The sequence below is a fragment of the Pteropus medius genome, unplaced genomic scaffold (assembly GCF_902729225.1).
Source record: "Pteropus medius unplaced genomic scaffold, Ma_sr-lr_union100, whole genome shotgun sequence".
Lineage (NCBI taxonomy): Eukaryota > Metazoa > Chordata > Mammalia > Chiroptera > Pteropodidae > Pteropus > Pteropus medius.
Genome location: NW_024351282.1, coordinates 1 through 21,764, shown reverse-complemented (window position 1 = coordinate 21,764; position 21,764 = coordinate 1). Strand labels below are relative to the sequence as shown.

The following is a 21,764-nucleotide window of genomic DNA, read 5'->3' as shown; positions in this document are numbered from 1 at the left end:
CCAAAAGAGATGAAAAGAGAAGATGGATGTGTCCCCAACCTTTGTGACTAGAGAAAGGGCCAAGGAAGTTTCTAAAACTCTGGGCACAAGAAAATCAGCTTTTGAACCCAGACAACACAGTATAACTCAGAGCAGGAAGGCCCTTTATTTTACCTTTCCAAGGACCCAGTAAAGGTCTGATGCCTCAAAGACTGGGCATTGTAGAAGCATCTAAAGAGCCTACTTGATACTGTAGGTGGTGTCAGTGGTAATGCTTTTCCGAGTAGCTTCACAAGCAGCAGATGTAGACAAGTGAGATCCAAAAAAGAAGGAAAGAAGAGAGTGGATGCAGAGTGGAAACCACAATTTATAGATTAATTTGTAGTCACATGTGAGGCATTTCATTGCTACAGTTTCCTGGCAGACATTTGTATTACATACAGATATACACACACATTCAAATGTATTGACGACATGAATGTGCATATAGAACCACAAAAGAACCTGCAGATAAGTATTATAATTAATAAATTTTGCAAATTTACTGGGTAAGAAGTCAATGTGCAAATATCAATTTTATTTCAATATATTATCAAGAAATTATAAGTAAGTTTTTTAAAAAGATACCATTTATAATAACATAAAATACCTAGGAATTAATCTAATAACTCTTCTACACAGGAAACTACAAAGTATTATTTTTAAAAAGTTAAAGCAGATATAAACAAATGGTGGCAGTTGATAAGTTTATGGACTGAAAGACTCAATATTATAAAAATGTCAGTTCTCTCCAAATTGATTTATAGATGAAATTCAATCAATCAAAATCTCTCCTCCTCCTCTTCCTCCTCCTCTTTCTCTTCCTCTTCCTTTTCTTTTTCTTCTTCTTTTGGCAGAAAATGACAGGCTGACACTAAAATTTATAAAGTAGTTCAAAAGGCCAAGAATAGTCAAGACAATCCTAAAGAAGAACAAAGTTGGAGGATTGACATTATCAGATAGCAAGACTTGTAAAATTACATTAATAAATATAATTCGGTCTTTTCAAAAAGGTAGACAAATAGAGCAATAGAACAGAGGCCAGAAATAAGCCCACACATATGGAAAGGGCATTTGATTTATGACAAAATTGACACTGTAGAGCAATGGAAAAAGGAATTTTTTTTAAATTAATCATTCCGGGTCAATGATGTATCCATAAAGGAAGAAATAAATCTTGCCCTCAATCTCACACTTATACAAAAATAATTTCAAGGTGGACTGTAGATCTAAATGTGAAAGGTAAAACAATTAAGCTTCTAGAACATAGCATCGTAGAATATATTCATGACTTTGGAGTAACAAAGATTTCTTAAATAGGATACAAAGCACCATTAAATGAAAAGATTGACAAATTGGAATACACTAAAATTTAGAACTTCTTACCATCATATTATACTATAAAGAGAATCAAAAGGCAAGCCAAAGAGTATATGTTTGCAAAATACATAACTGTCAAAAGACTTGTGTACGAAATACATAAAGAACTACTACAAATCAGTAAGGAGAGAAAATCCTATAGAAAAATGGTCCAAAGACTTAAATAGGTCCTTAATAAAAGAAGATATACAAATGACAAATAAACATATTAAAGGGTGTGCAACATCATTAGCATCAGGAATATTTAAATAAAAACCACAGTGATATACCACTACGCACCCACCAGATTGTCAGAAATTAGAGTGACAAAAGCAAATGATGAGGATATGAAGCAATAGAAACTCTCACATATTGCTGGTAAAAATGTAAATCAGCATTACCACTTTGGAAAGCCATTTGGCATTCTCTACTAAATTTGAACATGTGAATACTACAAATGTATATAAAAGGCCTAGCACTATAGTAACGTTTCAATAAAATGATGTGTAAGATATATAATAATTTTTATTGGACAAAGTATTTTGAAAAGCCAGTGGGACAGAGGAAAGATTCTCATGGGCATAGCTTCTAAGAGTAGACTGGTTTTTTTGACTGAGCACTAGACTTTTCTTTAGCTAAGTGGGCTGCCAAGGTGAAGATAAGAGTTGGGTATCTATGGATGATTGGGGTAATCTTGAGAAATATTTTCTGTGACAAAGGTGGAGAAAGAATTGCTAATGGGTAAGAAGAATTCTTCACTGAAAAACAGTGTTCAATCATTATCTTTATTAAGTTTCATAAAGATGTATGATATAAACTCTTTCTCTTGTTCCCCCTCCCCCAATATCTTGGGTAAAGAATCTATAGTCCCTTTTTACAAAACAGCATTTGGGAAGGTATAAGGAAGATCATTACCAGGAATCAGATTTTACTGCTAGCCAATCATTCTTGCACAGAATCAAGGGGATGAAACCAACCTTGCTTTATTTTCTCCATCAAATCATCAATAAGTTCAAAATTTTCCTCCAGTGGACATCTAGGAGTCCCACCTTTCTCCCCTAAATTCCCTACTTCTAGGAGAGCTTCTTAAGTCTTGCTTCTACTCATTACATTTCCACTCTTGAGTTCCCCACCTGAGTGTTCCCCACTTCATGTAGGTCCTTTCGATTCTTATAATTCTGCAAAAGAAACAGACCTTCAGTTGATATTGCTGGTAGTTTGCTAATATGTTAATGTCTACCTGCCTTGATCCACCAAGAGGAGTAGAAAAAGAAACAGGAAGAGAAGAAAACTTTCTTACAGGAAAAGCAATTTTATTAATGATGTATGGGCTTGCATTTATTTAGTGGATATACTGGTAGACCTGGAGTAAGAGCAAGGGCTGCCCATAGGAATCCTGTCACATACTGGAGGCTATTGTTATTATTCCAACCATATTTAACGCTTTTATTATAAGTGTTATAACCCTTTTATTATTGAAAGAAGTGAACCCACAGCTTAGAAGTGGCCCATTGCCCTTAGAGGCCTCAGCCTTGAAGTTGTTCTGTAAGATGTCATAGTATCCGTCCTTCCAGCTCTTAACTGGTGAACCTGAAAGCAGTTTTGAGGGAATGAAGCAATTCAGGAATGATACAAGACGTCCAGATCAGGAGAATCACCTTCAAAGGATCAGAAAGAATGTGCTGCTCAAGGAAGTTCAGAGACTATAATTTCAATGAATGAGAGTTTTAATTATAGGATTAATTGATACAAACCAACTGGCATTAAACACGTGGCAAAGGACGTAGAAAGAAGAAACCAAGACCATTTGATGACAGCAGTTCACTGTGTGCTTGGACAGGAGCCAAGTGGAGCTCAAGGGGGACAATTCTGGATTCAAGGTTGTTATAAGGTGTTACTATTACATAGTACAATTGTGGAAAGATTAGAGGAAGGTTACAGAGTAAGATGGTGATGTGGAGAAAGAGAGTGCACAGTCAGAAAACAGCAAAGACCATTGGAGAAAGAAATATGTATCTTATAAATAGCATGTATTATTGGGCTCCATTGTCCCTTCTGTAGGAAAGAGCAAAAATAGCTCTGAAAAATTGCCGATAAAGTATACACAAATAACTATGGCTGATTCTACTTTAAATTATACACCTTGTAAAGAGTGGTTTAAGAGATTCAAGTGCCAACTTATTCCCAAAGAGCGGCAAGGTCATTAGGGCAAACAAATTTTCAAGACCCGAATATGATCTGTGTCTCCTATCTGTTAAGCTGTGCTTTCCATTTGTAAATAATCATTGTGTATGGGTGGCAGAGTAAATACTGAATTAATACAATAAATTGCCTCTCTTATAAGCCAGAAAAGAGAATATTTTGTTCATTTTGATATTCTAGAATTCTCTGGTGGTGAGAAAAAGTGACTTTAAACCATTGAAACTCCAATTGATTTAAAGTAAAATACCTATCCCAGGCCAGATACCTTAGTCAGTTTCTCTGGCTACTTATAGGCAAATCACAGAAGGAAAGCTCCTGAAAGTTGTATATGGCAAGGTTAAGAAAAAGAATGGTTTATTACCATTTCTCAATAAATAGCTTGTATTATTGGGCTCAGTTTGACGACAACAATTCACTGTGTGTTTGGACAGTAGCCAAGTGGAGCTCTTTATGAAGTGGGGGTAAAATTGAGAAATTGGTGGTCTCTTCCTGAAGAATTCAGCCTTTCCCAACCAGGGTTTAGTTTGAAAGAGGTGCATGTGAGCTAACTTTTATGCTAAAAGAGAATAGTTCCTGTGATACTTAAGTACTATGTGTATCCTGCTGTAGAATATTCTTCACAAAGACCTAGATGAAGTATAACTAATCTCTAATATTTTAGTTAGATAAGTTACTCCTGGTCACCTTCCCTTACAAATAGAGTAAGAGAGAGATTCCTGGATTATACTACATTCCATAACTCCAATTCAATGGCAGATGTAGATATATGTGGCAAGGAAGATAGCACTTCATGTACTAGTCATGATATATTTTGATATTTTCTGCATATGTCACTAGGTGACATATTTAGATATTTAATGAATCTCCAAAGAGCAGTACTTTGAGACATCAATACCTGCTTAGAGTCATTTATTTATAGGGTATTCATTATTTGACAATCTTATCTCATCTACCTATTTACAATGAGTAACACATATATTTCCCAAATAAAATGTTTAACAACTAGAAGGTAATTTTGGTAGGTTTGCGTTAAGGCACGCATTGTAGAAATCAGCCCATTTACAATGGAAAGAGTAATCTGACTAGTGAAGGCAAAACCTCTCCAAGTGAAGAGAACAGATTCATCAGAAACTTAAAAACAATGAAGTTCACTTAATTGAATTTTAAGTTCAAAAGCAATTGAGTTCGTGAAGCAATAGCATGTTTTTTTAAAAAAAAATCAACTTAAGTTTTTTTCATTACTTTTAACTTAGTGTGTCTCTACATTAAGCACAATTGAAAATATAGATAATTAATTTTTCCTCAAGAGGGAACAAAATCAATCTTGTTCTTTTTAAGCACTGAATTTAAATGAAGTAGGATAGTTTCCACTAGCCCATTCGCAAATAGAATATTTCTTTTCAGTGGGCCTTAATGTTCACATACCTACTTCTTCTGTTGGGTAATTCCATGATACTCCTCACTACAATTGATTCAACTCCAAGTATTACTATTTATCTATGCTTCCTTCACCATAAGTAGCCCTTGAATTATCTGTTAGATCCGTGGGGGACTCTTAGGTTTACAACAGAATCAGGAGAAAACCATATGGGAGCCAAAGCAATGCAAAGATGAAAGGACTTCTTTCCTACATTAATTACCTCAGGAGGGTGTGTTGCTCTTTTCTACCCAGAAGGGAAGCGAAATAGACCTGGCTGAAGCTTTTACAGTAATAAGGGAGGGACTATTCAAAACACTGCTGCTGTACTTAAATAAATAGTTCTTCTGTTGCTATGGCTTTATAATTTATCCAATTAGCATCTAGAAGGACAACAGCATGTTTCCAAAAAGTTTAGAGGTGTTAAAGAAAACTTTTAAATGTATTCATAAGGGAGATTTTGTTGCATTGCATGGGCCAAGGCTTTATGTCTTTGGAGACTATACTTGGAGTTAGTAAGCCTTCTGATATGGTTACAATTCAAGTTCCAATATAAGTGTTTTCCCTTTCTCTGTGATCATGACTGAAGCCAGTGGAGAATGATGGATGGATACAAACACACAGGCACATACATACACAGTAAGGAATCAGAGAAACATGATTCTCCACCTTGATAATACCAAGGAGCTCTGCCAGCTTTGAGATTTTCTTATTTGGCTCTTGGAGAAGTTTTCCAACCACCAGGATATCCTTTAAAGGCTCAGACAGTAACATACACGTAAATAGGAGGGGCCATTAAATAAGGTAATTGGAAAGCTCCTTCCAAGTGGAATTTCAGAGGGCATGTCATTCATTCATTGATTCATTCAAATAAACCAAAAGTTTGTAAAACCCTACTAGGTGATAGAGACATAATGATCAAGAAAACAGAGTCCCTGGCCTCAAAAGTAACTCAGACTACTTGGAGAGACAAAAGTAAACACCTAATTTTAATGCAGTATCATAAATACTAAAATAGCAATGAGATGAATGACACCAGGAATCCTCTCAGGATTGCCTGGAGATTGGCTATATGGGATCCCTCTCTCCTCAGTGAGAGGGGCTGCACATGACCTCAACTTCCTCCAAGGCCTCCAGCTACAGAGAAGCTGGCATTACCAGCAACTCCCAGGAAAACTGACACCCAAGCTCAGCATTTGGTGTCAAGACTCCAGCTCCTTTTGCTCTTCTGAAAAGGCTGCTCTCTCATTTGCTCCACAAAAAGAGAGAGGAAAGGGGCCTGGTTCCCCCCAATATGTCCAGCTGTATCTGGCCCTTGCACAGTTCTCCCCAGGAGGTAAGTAGAACAGGAAACTGCATCTACTCCTGGTGTCCACCTGAGCACTGTACATGACATTTGAGGATTCTATGTAAGAATTCCCACCTCGTCTTGATCATGGATGCTTCTCAGAGGCAATGATGTCTAAAATAAATCCATCAGATTGAGAAATTAATTAGGTGAGGAGGAGGAAAAGCAAGATGAGAACATCTCAGGCAGAAAGAACACCAGGCTCGCAGACGTGAAGATGAGCAAGATTTAATGTGTTAGGGAACGTGAGACTAGTTCAGCGTGATTGAACTATCCTGGGAGGAGAAAAATGAAGAAAGATGAGGCCTCATAAATTTGCAAAGGATATACATGAATGAAGCCGTAGTAAAGGGTTGAGATTATACCTTTAAAGCAATGGAGGAGTGCTTTTGAGATTTTAAGAAGGGAATGATCTTGATCAAAATTGTGCTGTAAACAGACCACTCTTTCTCCAATATGGAGAATTGATTAAGAGGAACTAGATAGGAGATCTGATTTCTCATAGAATAATTCATTCAGTAAATGTGTATTGAGCACCTACTAGGTGCCAGGCATTGTTTTAGGTTCTGAAATACAGAAATGGAGAAGAGAGATAAGATCCTGGTGTTCATGGAGCTTCTTGCATTCTAGTGGAGGGTAGGCAGAAAACTAACAATCTCATTTTTTTCTTTTTTTTAATTAACAAATAAATTAAAAGGAAAAATTTCAAGTTATGATAAGTGATAATAAATTAAAATAAAACAGCGTGTTTGAGATTGGTCTTAGGGCTGAGTGGCAGGAAGGAGTCAGCCACATGAAAAAGACGTAAGAAGCATTCCAGATAAAGAAAATGGCTAGAACCAATGGGTATGTCTAGAAAGACCTGTACGAATTAATGAATGTAAAATCACTTAGAACAGTAGCTGGTACATAGTAAACACTATTTATTATCTATTACTACTACTACTACTACTACTACTACTACTACTACTAACTACTATTACTACTACTATTTTATTAAACTTTGATTAAAGTATAACATACATACAAAAACAAGCATAACTATTGTGTGCTCAATAAACAACACATCTGTTAACTTGACAACCAGATTATGAAACATAACATCCCAAACACAGACTCTTTGTGCTCTCTTCTGTCTCTCCCTGTCCCCAGGGGTAACTGCTATTCTAGCTTCTAACAGTATAGATGAGTTTGCTTCTGTATTTTATTTAAGTGGAATAATACAGGTTGTACTTTTTTGTCTGGCTTCTTCGACTCAGCATTGTTTCTGAGACTCATCCATGTTTTGGATGTAGTTGTATATTATTCATTTTCATTACTATATGGTATCCCTCTTATGTAAATATACAATTCATATATTCATCCCACTGTTTATTTTAATTTGGTATTTTTAATTTATTTTATAAATTATCAAAATATCACTAGGAAAGTAAATGGCTAAAAGTAGATATCTTTTTCATTGCAAGCTTTTCTGTTTTATTAATTTTTTACAACATATGCACAGATTACTTCCACATATTTATTCAGAGTTAAGAAAGTAGCCACCACTCTACAAAACCAGCACCACAATCTAGTTATTATTTCTCTTTTTAGCTCTTCTGGTGTGTATTTTATAACTCTTAATTTTATATCTATTCTTCCATTTTTTAATTTATCAATTTTAGATATTATGATATAATTATATTATTATTAGTCTATGAATGATGATGATTTAAGTCACTAACTCTGTTCTTAATTTTAGTGTTTTATTATTTTTGTGCTTTGTAAAGGAAATAATATACTCGAATTCTTTATCTCGTTTTTTTCTTTTTTTTAGATTCAAATAGAGTCTTTTATTTCCTGAATTTTTTCATCTTTATTGAAATATAATAGACAAACAGTTGCTTTGATTTACATTGTACAATTCAATGAGGTTTTTTTTCAATTACAGTTGGCAAACAATAATATACTAGTTTCAGTTCTATAGCATAGTGTTCAGAGATCCACATAACTCTCAAAGTGATCAACCCACTAAATTTGGTGCCCCTCTTCCCCCTTACATATTTATATTATTAACCATCTTCCCCATGCTACACTCTACATCTCCATGTCTATTCTGCAACTATCCATTTGTACCTCTTAATCCCTTTGCCTTTTTGTTGTCCCCCCAACTCCCTCCCATCTAGTATCCTTCTAAATATTCTCTGTATCTATGAGTTCACTTCTGTTTTTGTTGTTATTGTTGTTGATTTTGTTCTTTAGAGTCCACATATATGTGAAATCATGCAATATTTGTCTTTCTCTATCCAACCCATTTCATTCAGCACAATACTCTCTAGGTCCATCAAAGCAATATCTTTTTCCATCCCCTTCCTTTTAGTCTGTGCATGTCTTTTAATCTGAAGTGAGTCTCTTTTAGGCAGCATATGTAGAGGTCTTGTTTTCTTATCCATTTAGCCACTCTGTCTTTTGGATGGAGCACTTAATTCTTTTCCATTTGAGGTAGTTGTTGATAGAAATGTAGTTATTACCATTCTTTATTCCTGTTTTTGATACATGTTTTTCTTCTTAAAGAAGTCCCTCCAACATTTCCTGTAATACTGGCTTGGTGATGATAAATTCCTTTAGCTTATTTTTGTCTGAGAAGCTCTTTATCTTTCCTTCAATTCTAAATGATAGCTTTGCTGGATAAAGTATTCTTGGCTGTAGATCCTGGGTTTTCATCACTTTGAATATTTTGTGCTAAACCCCTCTGTTTTGCAAAGTTTCTTTTGAGAAATCAGCTGCCAGTCTTATAGGTGCTCCCTTGTAGGTAATTAACTGCTTTTCTCTTGTCTTTAACCTTTGGAATTTTAATTATGATGTGTCTTGGTGTGGGCCTCTTTGGATTTTTGGTTTTCGGGACTCTCTGAGCTTCCTGGGGTTTTATATTTATTTATTTTTCACCAGGTGAGGAAAGTTTTCCATCATTATTTCTTCAAATAGCTCTTCGACATTTTGTTTTTCTTCAGGTACCCCTATGACACAGATACTTTTACCTTTTATAGTGTCCTATAGGCTCCTTAAATTATTATTATAGTCTTGACTTCTTTTTTCTTGCCATTCTGATTGAGTGTCCTTGGCTTTCTCATCCATTACATAGGTCATTTGATTCTCTTCTTTATTCACTTTGTTTATTCTATTTAATATACTTCTCACCTCAGATAATGTGTTCTTCATTTCTGACTGATTCCGTTTTATAATTTCCATTTCCATTTTTGTTTTTTTTAATCTCATTGTTAAAGTTCTCTCTGAATTCATCTACACTTCCCATAAGTTCATTAAGCATCTGTATAACCAGTGTTTTGAACTCTGCATCTATTAGATTGCTTGACACCATTATTTCTGGTTCTCTGTTCTGTTCTTTCATATGGTTTCTGCTTCTTTGTCTTTCCATTTTGGCTGCTTTTCCATGTCTGTTTCTATGTACTAAGCAAAGCTCCTAAGTTTCCCGGTCTTATTAGTGTGGATTTGTGTAGTAGGTGTCCAGTGGCACAGTCCTGAGAGGGGTTCAGCTGCAGGCCAAATTTAACCCAAGCCTCTGCCCCTCTGGGGCCACTTGTTAAGATTCAGCAAGCAATTCCCAGATGCTGTGCTTATAGTTGCCTCAAACAGTCACAGCAGAAATCGAAGCCAGCTGTCTCCAGTGTGAATCTAGGCACTGCTCAGCAAGGAGCACCTGACTCACCTAAGACACATCTGGATGTGGCTTGGGTGGGTCCCGAGTTGGGGGAGGCAGGGTTTCAGGGAATCCTCTGGGCAGAGCGATCTCTGTTATCCAGTTTGATGACATCTCCACTATGGTGGCACTGAGTCCGCCCCCTGGAAGGGAAGAGGGCTGTACAGAGCGAGTCTAGCTTTGGTCCTCACTGCGACAACTCAGTGTCCCTCTGTCAGTCCCTGGTGACTCCTGAGCAGCTGGACCGGTGCTGGTGCTCAGAGTGAGCAGGTCCGTCCCTGCGAAAGTCCACTTGTGGACAGGGCCCCTTTAGGAGGCGTCTGCAGCTGCCGCTGCCACTGCTGCAGCCTCCGTCTCACTCAGCTGCTTGAGACTGGGCAGCCCCGCGTCCTTGCCCCATCCTAACTTCTGCCGCTGCAGGCAATTTCTTAGATTTCTCCCTAGTAGTGTGGCTTGTTCATCTAGATCCCAGGCAATTTTTCCTTGCTGTTTGATCCTTGTTTTCATCACAACTTTGATTTGGTCGCCAGAGGGATGAACAGAGCCTCTATCATCTAAGCCATTTTTTGTTTTTTTGGTCTCACTTTTTTCTTATTAGTATCTATTAACTCCCTCTCTGTGAAAAGAAGAAATTGGCACCTAGGCTCTTACATCACTCTCTCCTCCATGCTACTATCCCTCACCTATTTTCTTGGCAAAATTAATAACATTATATTGTTTTGTAACCAGATCAAGTCGTTCATGCTCTGTCTATGGGTTGATTCTGAAGTTTAAAAACCAATATTACATTATGATGACTACCTAAATACTTAACACCATTAGGTTAAGTGGTTTGCTGACTTATATTGTTTCTGCAGGTTCAATGTCAACCCCATGTCCGGTGCATAAGTTGCCCAGAATCATGCAACACACTCAAACAGCTTTCTGGTTTTTCCTATAGTTTCTGGTGGCTTAATTCACTTTCAAAGAACCTGAAGAAGAGCCAAGAACTCTCAGGCCCTGGTCCTTAAATTTGACCCAGTATATTCCATAGAAATCCCCTTTACATTTTTAGTGTTATAAATTCCATAGAAATCCCCTTTACATTTTTAGTGTTATAAATTCTCAGCCAAGTGCTGATTCCAGATCATTCTGTGGAGACTATTGATGTGAGCATGGTTCCAAGATCTATGCCTTATCATCCCCACAGAGTTGCTGTGTGGCTTTGCATGTCTGACTTGATGACATGTCCTCAGTTCTTTGTTTGAAACTCGCTTATTAATGGTGCCAACTCTATGATTCAGCAGTTTCCTAAGAGGCTTAAAGTTAGCCAGGTCCCAGCAATAGCCTGTGTCCTGGAGCAAGTTACTGGCCTGCCTTCTTCTTCTTGCTCAGAGTTGAGCTTTGGGGCTTCTCAGGCTGGTCATATTTGTCATCCCCTTCCTAGTGCTTTATATTAGCTGAATAAAGGATGTTCTGTATGGGCATCTCTTCGGGATCTCGGTTTATCCCCGGGACTCAAAAGTGGTTAAATCGAATGGACAATGTCGTCGATCTCAATAAACTGCGCGAAACTGTCAGAATTGACTTTTTAGGAAACCTCAAAATTAATCAAAGGCTTTCAGCAATATGGGGAGCACTTATACAGGAAAAACAGCTGATTCTCAGGAAGAACAGCAAGTTTTGTGATGTTTTAACTTACTCTACTCCCATCCCCCACCATCCAGCTTAGGGTAATCTTGAAAATAACAGTACCACATTCCCAGTACCAGAGGTAGAAGAATGCACTGCATTCACAAAGAATTAAACAATATTCATCCTAGCTAAAAAGTGGAAACAACCCAAATGTCCATCAACTGATGAATGGATAAACAAAATGTGGGACATTTGTACAATGAAATATTATTCAACCCTAAAAAGGAATGAGGTACTGATGCATGGATTAACCTTGAAAACATTATGCTAAATGAAAGAGCCCAGATACAAAAGACTGCATGTTGTTTGATTTCATTTATATAAAATGTCCAGACCAGGCAAATCCATAAGGATAGAAAACAGATTAGTGGTTTCTAGGAAATGAGAGGAGGGGGAACTGGGAGTGACTGCTAACAGGTAAGAAGTTTATTTTTGGAATGATGAAAATTTTCTGAAATTAGATTGAGGTAATGATTGCACAACATTGTGAATATGCTAAAAACTTTGTACAAATTAAAATGGCGAATTTTGTGTTACTCGAATCTCAATTAAAATTGCGCTCTCTCTCGCTCTCTCTCTCTCTCTCTCTCTCTCTCTCTCTCACACACACACACACACACACACAAAACTCAAAGAGATCCACAACTTCCCTATGACCCTATTAACTATAGTTTTATGATTCGATCAACATCAAAATCCCTATTAAAGCTGTAGTAATTAGGGACATTGTGTGAAAGTGACTAAGATGTTGGCATGTGGAAGAGAAGGTGTCCCACTGCTTAGGATAGCTGGTTTGGATCACATACAAACCACCCTCACAGGCTGTTCTCTTTGGGCTCAAGGTCAATTTTAGGAGTTATAAAGACCTTGGACACAGTCTTCTGAGGGGTATGGCAAAAGCCAGTTGATTTCACACTTCGTTGAGGAACAGCTAACATCTTGAATTCCATGAAAACACAAGGCTAAGACAAACGATAATGATTGAAAATGACCTATGATTAGATGAATGTAAGTAATTGAATTCTAAGTAGATTCCTGGTACTAGCTACAAAGTGGAAAGGAAGAAGAAGTTGGCAATCTTGATTTGAAAGATGTCTTTCTTGTTTTATGGCCATCATTATCATGAGTATAAGTGATGCCCCACTATTCTGGATAATTTTTATGTGCCAGACCTTGGGAAATGTGCTTTAACTGCTAGTACACATAGAAAGTATTACTATTATTCTTTTTATACTTATACATCCAATATAAAGAGGTCAAGAAGATCCAGGATTGGCACACAAAGCTCATGTTTCCAACTTATTCCCAAACTATCCCCTGGAGTGCCTGTCTAGTAACCAACTCCATCAGCCTCTCATGAACATTTTAGACTAAATTGCTAGTTTTTGTTGGCATTGAGACACTGAATAGAAACAGTTAGAGCTCTGGGAACCTGTCTATGTTCCCTATAGAGGTATTGCATGGCTCCACTGGCCTTTGGAGCAGAGCCAATTCCCATATCAAGGTCAGTTATTTTTTGTTTGTTTGTTTGTTTGTTTTTGTTTTTTGTTTTTGTGAGCAGAAGGTAAGCTGAGACAGAGACTAACAAAAATTCAGTGAGGTGAGATGGAAGACAGACTCTTAAGGAAGAGATGTAAGTTCACACACAGTCGATGCTGGAAATGGAGAGCAGGTTTCGGTCTGAGAGAATTATAGGGAACTCAAGAGCAGAATTTCCAGGCTCTGTACTTCAAGCCTCACCCAGAAAGGATGCAATGTGAATCCTGATTCCACCTATATCCTTATAGACAGCTACTTTCCTTCAATAACTAGCTGGGTTGGGCCTTAGTCCCTTGGTTCCGATCAAATGGCCCTTACAGAGATAATATACTCTACATCATTAAATGTTGAGTGTCCTCATGATCATATATACCTTAAGGCATCCATTTACCCCTTAGCAATATTTTCTCCAAAGGCACTCATATTTCTGGCAAATAACAAGCTAGTAAACAGGATTTAAAATGCCACCCACCTGAATTCCCAGTTTCAGAGATGAAGTCTTCAAACCTCGTTTCCTTTTTTCCTGAATCCACAGCCATAGCTGCATCATTGCTCACTCATTCTCTTCATCCTCCCATGGAGACCTGTCACAGATTCAACCACTTAGGAATTATCTGTGTAATTCCCATGTCAGATGAGATTGAGGCCTGCATGACTATGATTTTTTTAACCAAATAAAAGTTTGAGCACAAATTTCAATAAATGCAATACCTACAGCCACTCAATTCAGTGAGTCTGGACATCAACGTCATACAAAAAAAGAAAACACACTAAAATTAATGAACACATTCTGTCTATTGATTCATGTGTTTTTAAACGGAAAACTGAAGGACAAATTAGGATAAAGAACTCACAAATAATTGAAGCAGTCCATGTTGATATGATAGGAATGAGACAAGTGCTAGAAGTATGTCACAACATGCATCTGGACATGATATTCAGGCCATGCCAGTTAGAAATAAAAGCTACTAGACCATTAGGTTTGGAGGTGATTTTGTGATGAACTGTGTCTCCTGACTGATCAACAGGGTTAAGTTAGCTACAGTAGATGGCCAGAGAGGAGTTCCCTTTCTCTATCAGGAGCCTTATGTATGTCTCCAAAGCTAAATATTTTGTTGGAAAGTATACTTTCTCAAAATAAAATGAGTCATTCTTTCCTAAAGAATCCCATGTAGACTCTCAGAACTGAGACCCAAATATATTTGCTATAATACCTGCCATGTTTGTGCTACTCCCTTAAAATATAATAATTCTCCAATGTAATGAATCTCCACCATACAAAGCAGAGGTTATGGTATCATTAGATACTGTATTCCTCAGTATGAAAACTCTTTGAACACACCAAGAAAAAAAAAAAACAGTGAATTTAGTCGTAATAAGGTAGAATGAAAACACCTTATACTAACAGATGTCAGTCAAGAAGAAATCGGCACTTTCGCACTTGGGCAAATTTAGAGAGTAATTCAAGGCTGTAACAGGCTTATTTTAAATAGGAAAGGCCTTTCATGTATGGTAGGTAATAGGTATGCTGGGTAAGCATGTAGGATATCTGGAGTTAGAAAACTTGAATAGAATTCCTTCCTCCAACTCTTCCCAACTATGTGAACTTGAGCATAACTTAGTTAACCTAAATCTCAATGTTCTCATCTGTAAAATGGTTTAGGTTTTTCCTCTTGGATACTCCAATGGCATCTTGTACATCCTGCCTTCATTTTAGTATTGATCTCACTATGTTGTAATTGCCTAGTGACTTATCTGTATCACTCACGTTTTCACAGTATCATCCCCTATCTATAATGTAGAGATTTTGAATAAAATCTATATTATAGATTTTGAATAAAAATTACACCAACAGGTGTAATTACTGAGCCTTGGGGAATGCTTATCTTGTGTTTCTGAATGGCTCTCTAAAGTGGTTGAACCAATTTGCACTCCCACGAGAAGTGTGTGAGTTTCTACTTCCCAACATCATCACCACACTTGATGTTTTCAGTCATTGAATTTTTTCAGTGATGACTATAAAATGAGCAATCATTTTAATATGCATTTACCTGATTACTAGCAAGGTTGAGTATTTTTTATATGCTTCTTGTCCAGTTGGGTGTCTTTTTTTATGAAGTGCCAAATTACATCCTTGGCCCATTTTCCTGTTGGGCTGTTCGTCATGTTGATTTGTTGTCACTCTATATATTCTGTGTATAAATCTATTCTATGGCTTTAGAAATCTTCAGTCTGTCTGTGTGTCTTGACTTTTCACTTTTTATAATGTCTTTTGAATCATTTATACCAGTTGGTATTAATAAATCAGTATTCTGTTTATTTGAACATTTCTTCACAAGCATTTGAAATAAATAAATTATAAAGGGTTTAAATGTAGATTATGAGGAATTAATTAAAGATTAGTAGTACTAGGAGAATTCTTATCTTTTCCTCTTCAAGTACTGGGATATTGAGAATAAGTTTAAAGCAAAAATGTAATTATCTTGAGACATTTCCTTGGCCTTCAAAATCTAGGTAGCAAAAGCTTATTCTTAAAAAAAAAAATTAAAAGACAACACCAAATACTGGCAAGGATGTGAAATAACAGGAACTCTCATTCATTGCTGGTGAGAATGCAAAATGGTACAGCCAATTTGGAAGACAGTCTGGCAGTTTCTTACAAAAATAATTGCTTCATCAAAACCATATAATCCAGCAGTTGCATTCCTTGGTATTTACCCAAATGAACTGAAAACTTATAACCACACAAAAACCTGCACACAAATGTATATAGCAGCTTTATTCATAATTGCCCAAACTTGGAAGAAACCAAGGTATCTTTCAATAGGTGAATAGATTAATAAACTGTGGCATATCCAAGTAATGGAATATTATTTAATGCTAAAAAAAAAAGAGCTACCAAGCCATGAAGACATGGAGGAACCTTAAATGCACATTATTAAGTGAAAGAAGCCAATCTGAAAAGGCTACATACTGAATAATTGCAACTATATGACATTTTGGAAAAGGCAGAACTATGAAGACAGTATAAAAGTCAGTGGCTGCCAGAAGTTTGGGGGAGAAAGGGATGAATAAGTGGAGCACAGAAGAATTTTAAGGCAATGAAAATACTTTGTATGATAATACAATGATGGATACATGTCATTACAGATTTGTTAAAACCTATAAAATGTACAACTCCAGGAGCAGATCGTAATATAAACTATGGACTTTGGGTTATGGATGTATCAGTGTAGGTTCACCAGTTGTAAGAAATGTACAGCTCTGGTCGGAGATGCTGATAATGGGAGAGGCTACGTATGTGTGGGTGCAGGGGGTATATGGGAAATATCTTTATATGTGCATGTATAGAACCTTCTTCTTAATTTTGTTGTGAGCCTAAAACTGCTCTAAAAAAATTGTCTAAATAAATAAAATGCATTTCTCTGAAGAACAAAGTTGAACACATTTTAATATGTTTAAGTGACATTTTAACATTCCTTCTCATGAATGTCTTTTCAAACAATTTTTGCAGAATTTTTGGTCTTTTATTCCTCTATTAAAAAAAATTCTTCATATATTTGGAACATTAGCCTTTTAACTGTAATATAAATTTTCTAAATGTTTTCTCCTAGTTTTTTTCACTTTAATAATCTTTTGTTATTATAGAAACAGTACATATGCATTGCAGTAAAATTAGAAAATATAGAAGAATGAGAATAAGATATTAAATTACATATCTCCACCATCCAGAGATTACCACCATTAACATAATTAGATTCTTTTGTATCATCTCAAAATTTCTTGTTTAAATCCTTCTGGGCCATGATATAATGATTTTGAATACATAGCTAGATTTGTTTCATTAATATTTTATTTATGACATACCTATTCTCCTTGGTGAAAGTGCTCTATTGTCATGGTTCTTTTTTCTCAGGTGTAGTATTGAATTTACTATTGTATTTGGTTGCAGAATATTAATACAGGTTTACACAGATAAATATTTATAAACTTGCAGTGATTTAAACTTGTGTGCAAATCATTTCACATTCTTACCATTGAGAGGCAGGGTTTATATCTCCTCTCCTTAAATCTAAGCTTAGTGACTTGCTCATTTAAAACAGCTTACCCTGAAATAGCCTTACACTCTTCATTTACCTGATAGGAAAAGAAGCTTTATTCAAAGTTTTTTCCAAAAATGAGCTAACCTGACAACAGGATTTAATAAATTAGTGGTCTCTAACACTTTTGGCATATTACATATATAAGTGTATTCATGACTTTTATTAGAGCTTTTAAAATTAAACTTTAAAAAAATTAAGTCAAAATAAAAGGTTATGAACTGATGTACCTCCACTATACCCATATTAGTCAGCTAAGGTTGCCAAAATACCACAGACTGGGTGGCTTAAACAATAGAAATTTATTTTCTCACAATTCTGGAGTCTAGAAGTCCAAGTTTAAGGTGCCATCTGGGTTGGTTTCTGGTGAGGACTCTTCCTAGCTTGTATGTAGATTTCTCCTCACATGACCTTTCCTCTGTGTGTGAGAGAGAGAGAGAGAGGTGTCTGGTGTCTCTACATCTTATAAGGACACCAGTCCTATTGGATTATGGCCCTATCCTCATTACCTCATTCAGTTTTTGTTACCTCTTTACAGGCCCTATCTATAATATAGTTACATTGTGAGTTGTGGCTTTAACATGAATTTTGGGGGAAAACAATTTAGTCCATAACAATATCCTTGAATTCCCTGAAACATACTAGGGGGGAAAAACTAATCTAATTCAGCTTGCTTCTTTATCCTATGAGGAAGTAGGCTCAGAAGAGTACTGTGGCATTCTTGAGTTAATATGGCTGGACTATAACTCAGGTCTCTCAACTATCTAGGGTTTCTCCTGCTACAACGAAAGAGATGCTTTTCCTCCTTTTGTTCTTATCCATTTTAGTCTAAAAGCTTCCTCTCATTTCCCATAGGGCTCCTTGCCTAGGGACCATTCTTTACTGAACTGTTTGAAAACATCTATTTTTTCCCAAGCAGTTGGCAGAGAACTAAGATTCAAAACCTAGCTCAGCCTGAACTTGGCTGAACCTTGGTACTCTCCACTCCACAGCACACAGCTAACTCTGGCAAGTTATTGTCTCCTGGGCCTCAGCCCCACTGGTAAATTGGGCTGACTATGCTTTACCTGCCAAATGGCTGGGCTGAGTCAGTGAAGCCACAAGACCCTCTAGCTCTAGGATTAATGAGAACTGACTGGGATCTACAATTCTATGACACGGACTACTTCCTCCTTACTCTCTCATCATAGTTAGTGATTAGCAGAAACACATTGTGAAAGGCATCAGCCCTGCCCTCAGCCAGAACCTCTTTCCATTCCTGGGATGGTGGAGGTTGTAATGGTGGAATTGTCATTACACTAGCAGAGTCAGTTATAAGAAGGCCCTGGTCTCTAAGGCCCTTTCTTCATTTAGGGTATTCTAAGAAACCCTGACCTTGCTGAGGATTCTGTCTGTATAATAATTATTAGTTTTTTTGTTTATTGAGATGTAATTCACACACCATCACCACAATCAATTTTAAAACATTTTTTAGCCCCCAAAGAAACCTCATATGCATTAGCATTTCTTTCCCCATTCCCTTCCCCAGCTCTAATCAGACACTAATCTACTTTCTGTCTCTATAGATTTACCTATTATGGACAAACTTTTGATTAATTTTTCACATTTTTAAAGTTATTGTCACCATTTTTTGATAGTATTTATATATGCTATTATGGAGAACTGTGGATGAAAAAGTAACCACATACTAAACCTGACAAGCTCAGGGGAGGCATGCATGGAGGACCTTACAAACTCAGATACTGCAAGTAACCACAAAGGACAGTCTGAACATAAAAATTCCTAAGTAAAAGCAGATCGTGGTGGGTAGTCAGGTCCTAGGCCTGTATCTTCCTTGACAAAGGTCAGTTTTTATCTTAAGTGAGCCTATCTATTGTCTTTTTGCATTTAAGATAACATACCTTTGAATGTCAGAGTAATCTTCTTTTCCAGACCTCTCGGGCACAATTACTACAACCAGAACACAAGACCAAAGAAACCTTCATAGTTATCTTGTTCCCTGCATACCATCTCCATGTGCTGTAAATGTTAATTGTTAACTCTCCTGTACCCACCAATGTAGAAAAAAAAGTGTATATTTCTCTATTTTTGCTGTTTTATCCAATCTCAGAGATTTCCCTACTTTGCTTTCTCCCATCCATTTGATCTACCACCAATGGATTTCATGTAACCCTCCTTATGTCTCCTCCTTTTATTCTAATGTATAAAATAAGCTGCAAAACTGCCATTCTCCCGAGTATTTTCTAAATCTGTTGAGATTTTGCTTCCTGGAAATTGTCATCAGTTTGGCTCAAATAAACTCATAAAAATTCTCGACAGGTTTGGACATTTCTTACATTGACAGAACAGAATTTTCAAAGGTCCTTACTCTGTCATTCCTGCTGAAGTCACCACTCAGTAACTTTCATGTTTACAATTCAGCAGCAAGCCCAAACTGGCATGGCAGATACTACAAGCTAAGCTGTGGCTCCTGGTAATTGTTTAAATTTACTATATTTGCTTGTTTTCGAACTTTAAAGTTACATTATGTAAGTTGGTACTTGAAACTATGTAATTATAATATAAAGATTAGTTTACAACTAAATCGTATTATAATTTAAATAATTGTTTTTATAAATTGGTTCATATAAAAACTCAGGCAATATTGTAGAATTATATAAACCTAACAACCACTTCTATTTAAATCTTCTCAGTGAAGTTTAAGAATGCAATTGTACTTTTTTAAAAAATCAATACTTTGTGTTGTGGTGTCAACGTGAATATATTTTCTGACATTCAAAAAATGACTTTTAGGACTTGAGACCATAAAATATAGAGATAATAATATCTATAACTGTTTAAATAATTATAAAATGTAGGCTTTAACATTAAGATGTTTAGTATTGTTAAAGAGAAAACTACAGGCCCAAAATGGTGTTGCTTGTGCTAAAGCCCATGATACCAAATCTAGATTTAAAACCTGACCTAATTGCTATTTCAACCTCTCCCAGAAATATAATCTTAATCAATCAGTCTGGAATTTTCTGGTCAACACCAATGAGGTCATCTGTCAAGTGGGCCAGCTCCATCCCCTATAGAAAAATGAGGCAATTTGCATGATAAAAACTCTTGCCATTCCTTTCCCCCCACAAGAAGATTTGTCTAAAAATAATCTTTTATTTTCTTTTGTTAATAGCTCCCTTGCCCCACCCGTGTTCCTATAAAAACCTTCCATTTTGTACAATCCCTTGGGGCGGACTTCTAGTTGCTAGATGGAATGCTGCCAGATTCATGAATCACTTAGTGAAGCCAAGTAGGTCTTCAAATTTACTCGGTTGAGTTTTGTTCTTTTACAGTATAAAAATTTAAAAAAAAAAAAAGAATACAAAGCCACTATACAACCCCTGTGTGAGCTCTATGTATTTTTGTCTAAATATAAACTACATCAACTTTCTAAAGCTTGAAGTAAAATAATAAGTAACTAATGTATTATGACTATTATCTTAATTATATATTTTAATAAGACAATGATGCTTTTAAAACTTACTTTTATACATTAAATAGCATTACAATTTAAGTGTTAGGGATAGCTACATATAGTGTAGTATATTGAAGTTAATAAAATGAAATATATGAGAGAAAAATCAATAAATCAGGAAAAATAGAGAAGCTTTTGTAACCACAGAACCAGTTCAAAATTTTCCTATCTTGCTTAAGGAGATACTAAGTTGCTTTTCAGAGACAACAGGCCAAAATCACAAGTTGTGCATTGAAGCATATGCAGAAAAGAGAACTTTGATCCCCAGCTGCACCTGGAACCAAAGTCTAGTCCTCCCCCTGCCGCCCCCAAACCAAAGGGCCAGGACATAACTGGAACTTGAACATCAGAACCCTTTCAGAAGCAAAAGGTCCGTTGTCCAGGAAGATCTGTTGTTGATGCCTCTTTACCATAAACAGCCAAGTTCCAAGGTCCTCCAATGAAAAGTTGTCCCACCAGGGCTTCCACGTACTTATTCTCCCTAATCCCTTAAAAACTCTTAACCTAGTCCAGGGAACAAAATGGATCTGAGGCACTGTTAGGTCTCTCATCTTCTCGGTTGGTGACTTCCTGATCAATAAACATTTTCTTACTCCAAACTTTGACATTTTGAGTTTTGGCCTTTCAAAGCATCGGACACACAAACTTGGGTTAAGTAACACTTTCTTAACAAAATAAAAAATGATAATAATACTATATTTTCATATTCTGTTCACTCTCCAATGTCTCTGTTTCTTTCATACCATCTTTTTTCTCATCAAATCTTCAACATCTTCTCCCCCATCCTCAACCCCAGCTGGTAACCTTGCTTTATATTCATTAAGAAAACAAACATTTAGAAGATAATTGCCAATTAAAAGAATATTTTTATAAAACTACCACCCATGTAATCA

The 21,764-nt window shown here is 36.3% G+C and overlaps 1 long non-coding RNA gene across 2 annotated transcripts; it reads right to left on the bottom strand.

The window, feature by feature from the left end:
- Positions 1-699: 699 nt before the first annotated feature.
- LOC120586574 (uncharacterized) lies at positions 700-19,350 on the bottom strand. 2 transcript variants are annotated; one of them, XR_005648736.1, is made up of 3 exons: positions 19,256-19,350; positions 13,727-13,838; positions 700-940 (listed from the first exon to the last, which is right to left on the bottom strand). It is a non-coding gene; the product is annotated as an uncharacterized LOC120586574 (long non-coding RNA). The 2 variants fall into 2 exon arrangements; XR_005648737.1 differs by lacking the exon at positions 700-940 and adding an exon at positions 2,517-2,555.
- Between the last annotated feature and the right edge of the window lie 2,414 nt (positions 19,351-21,764).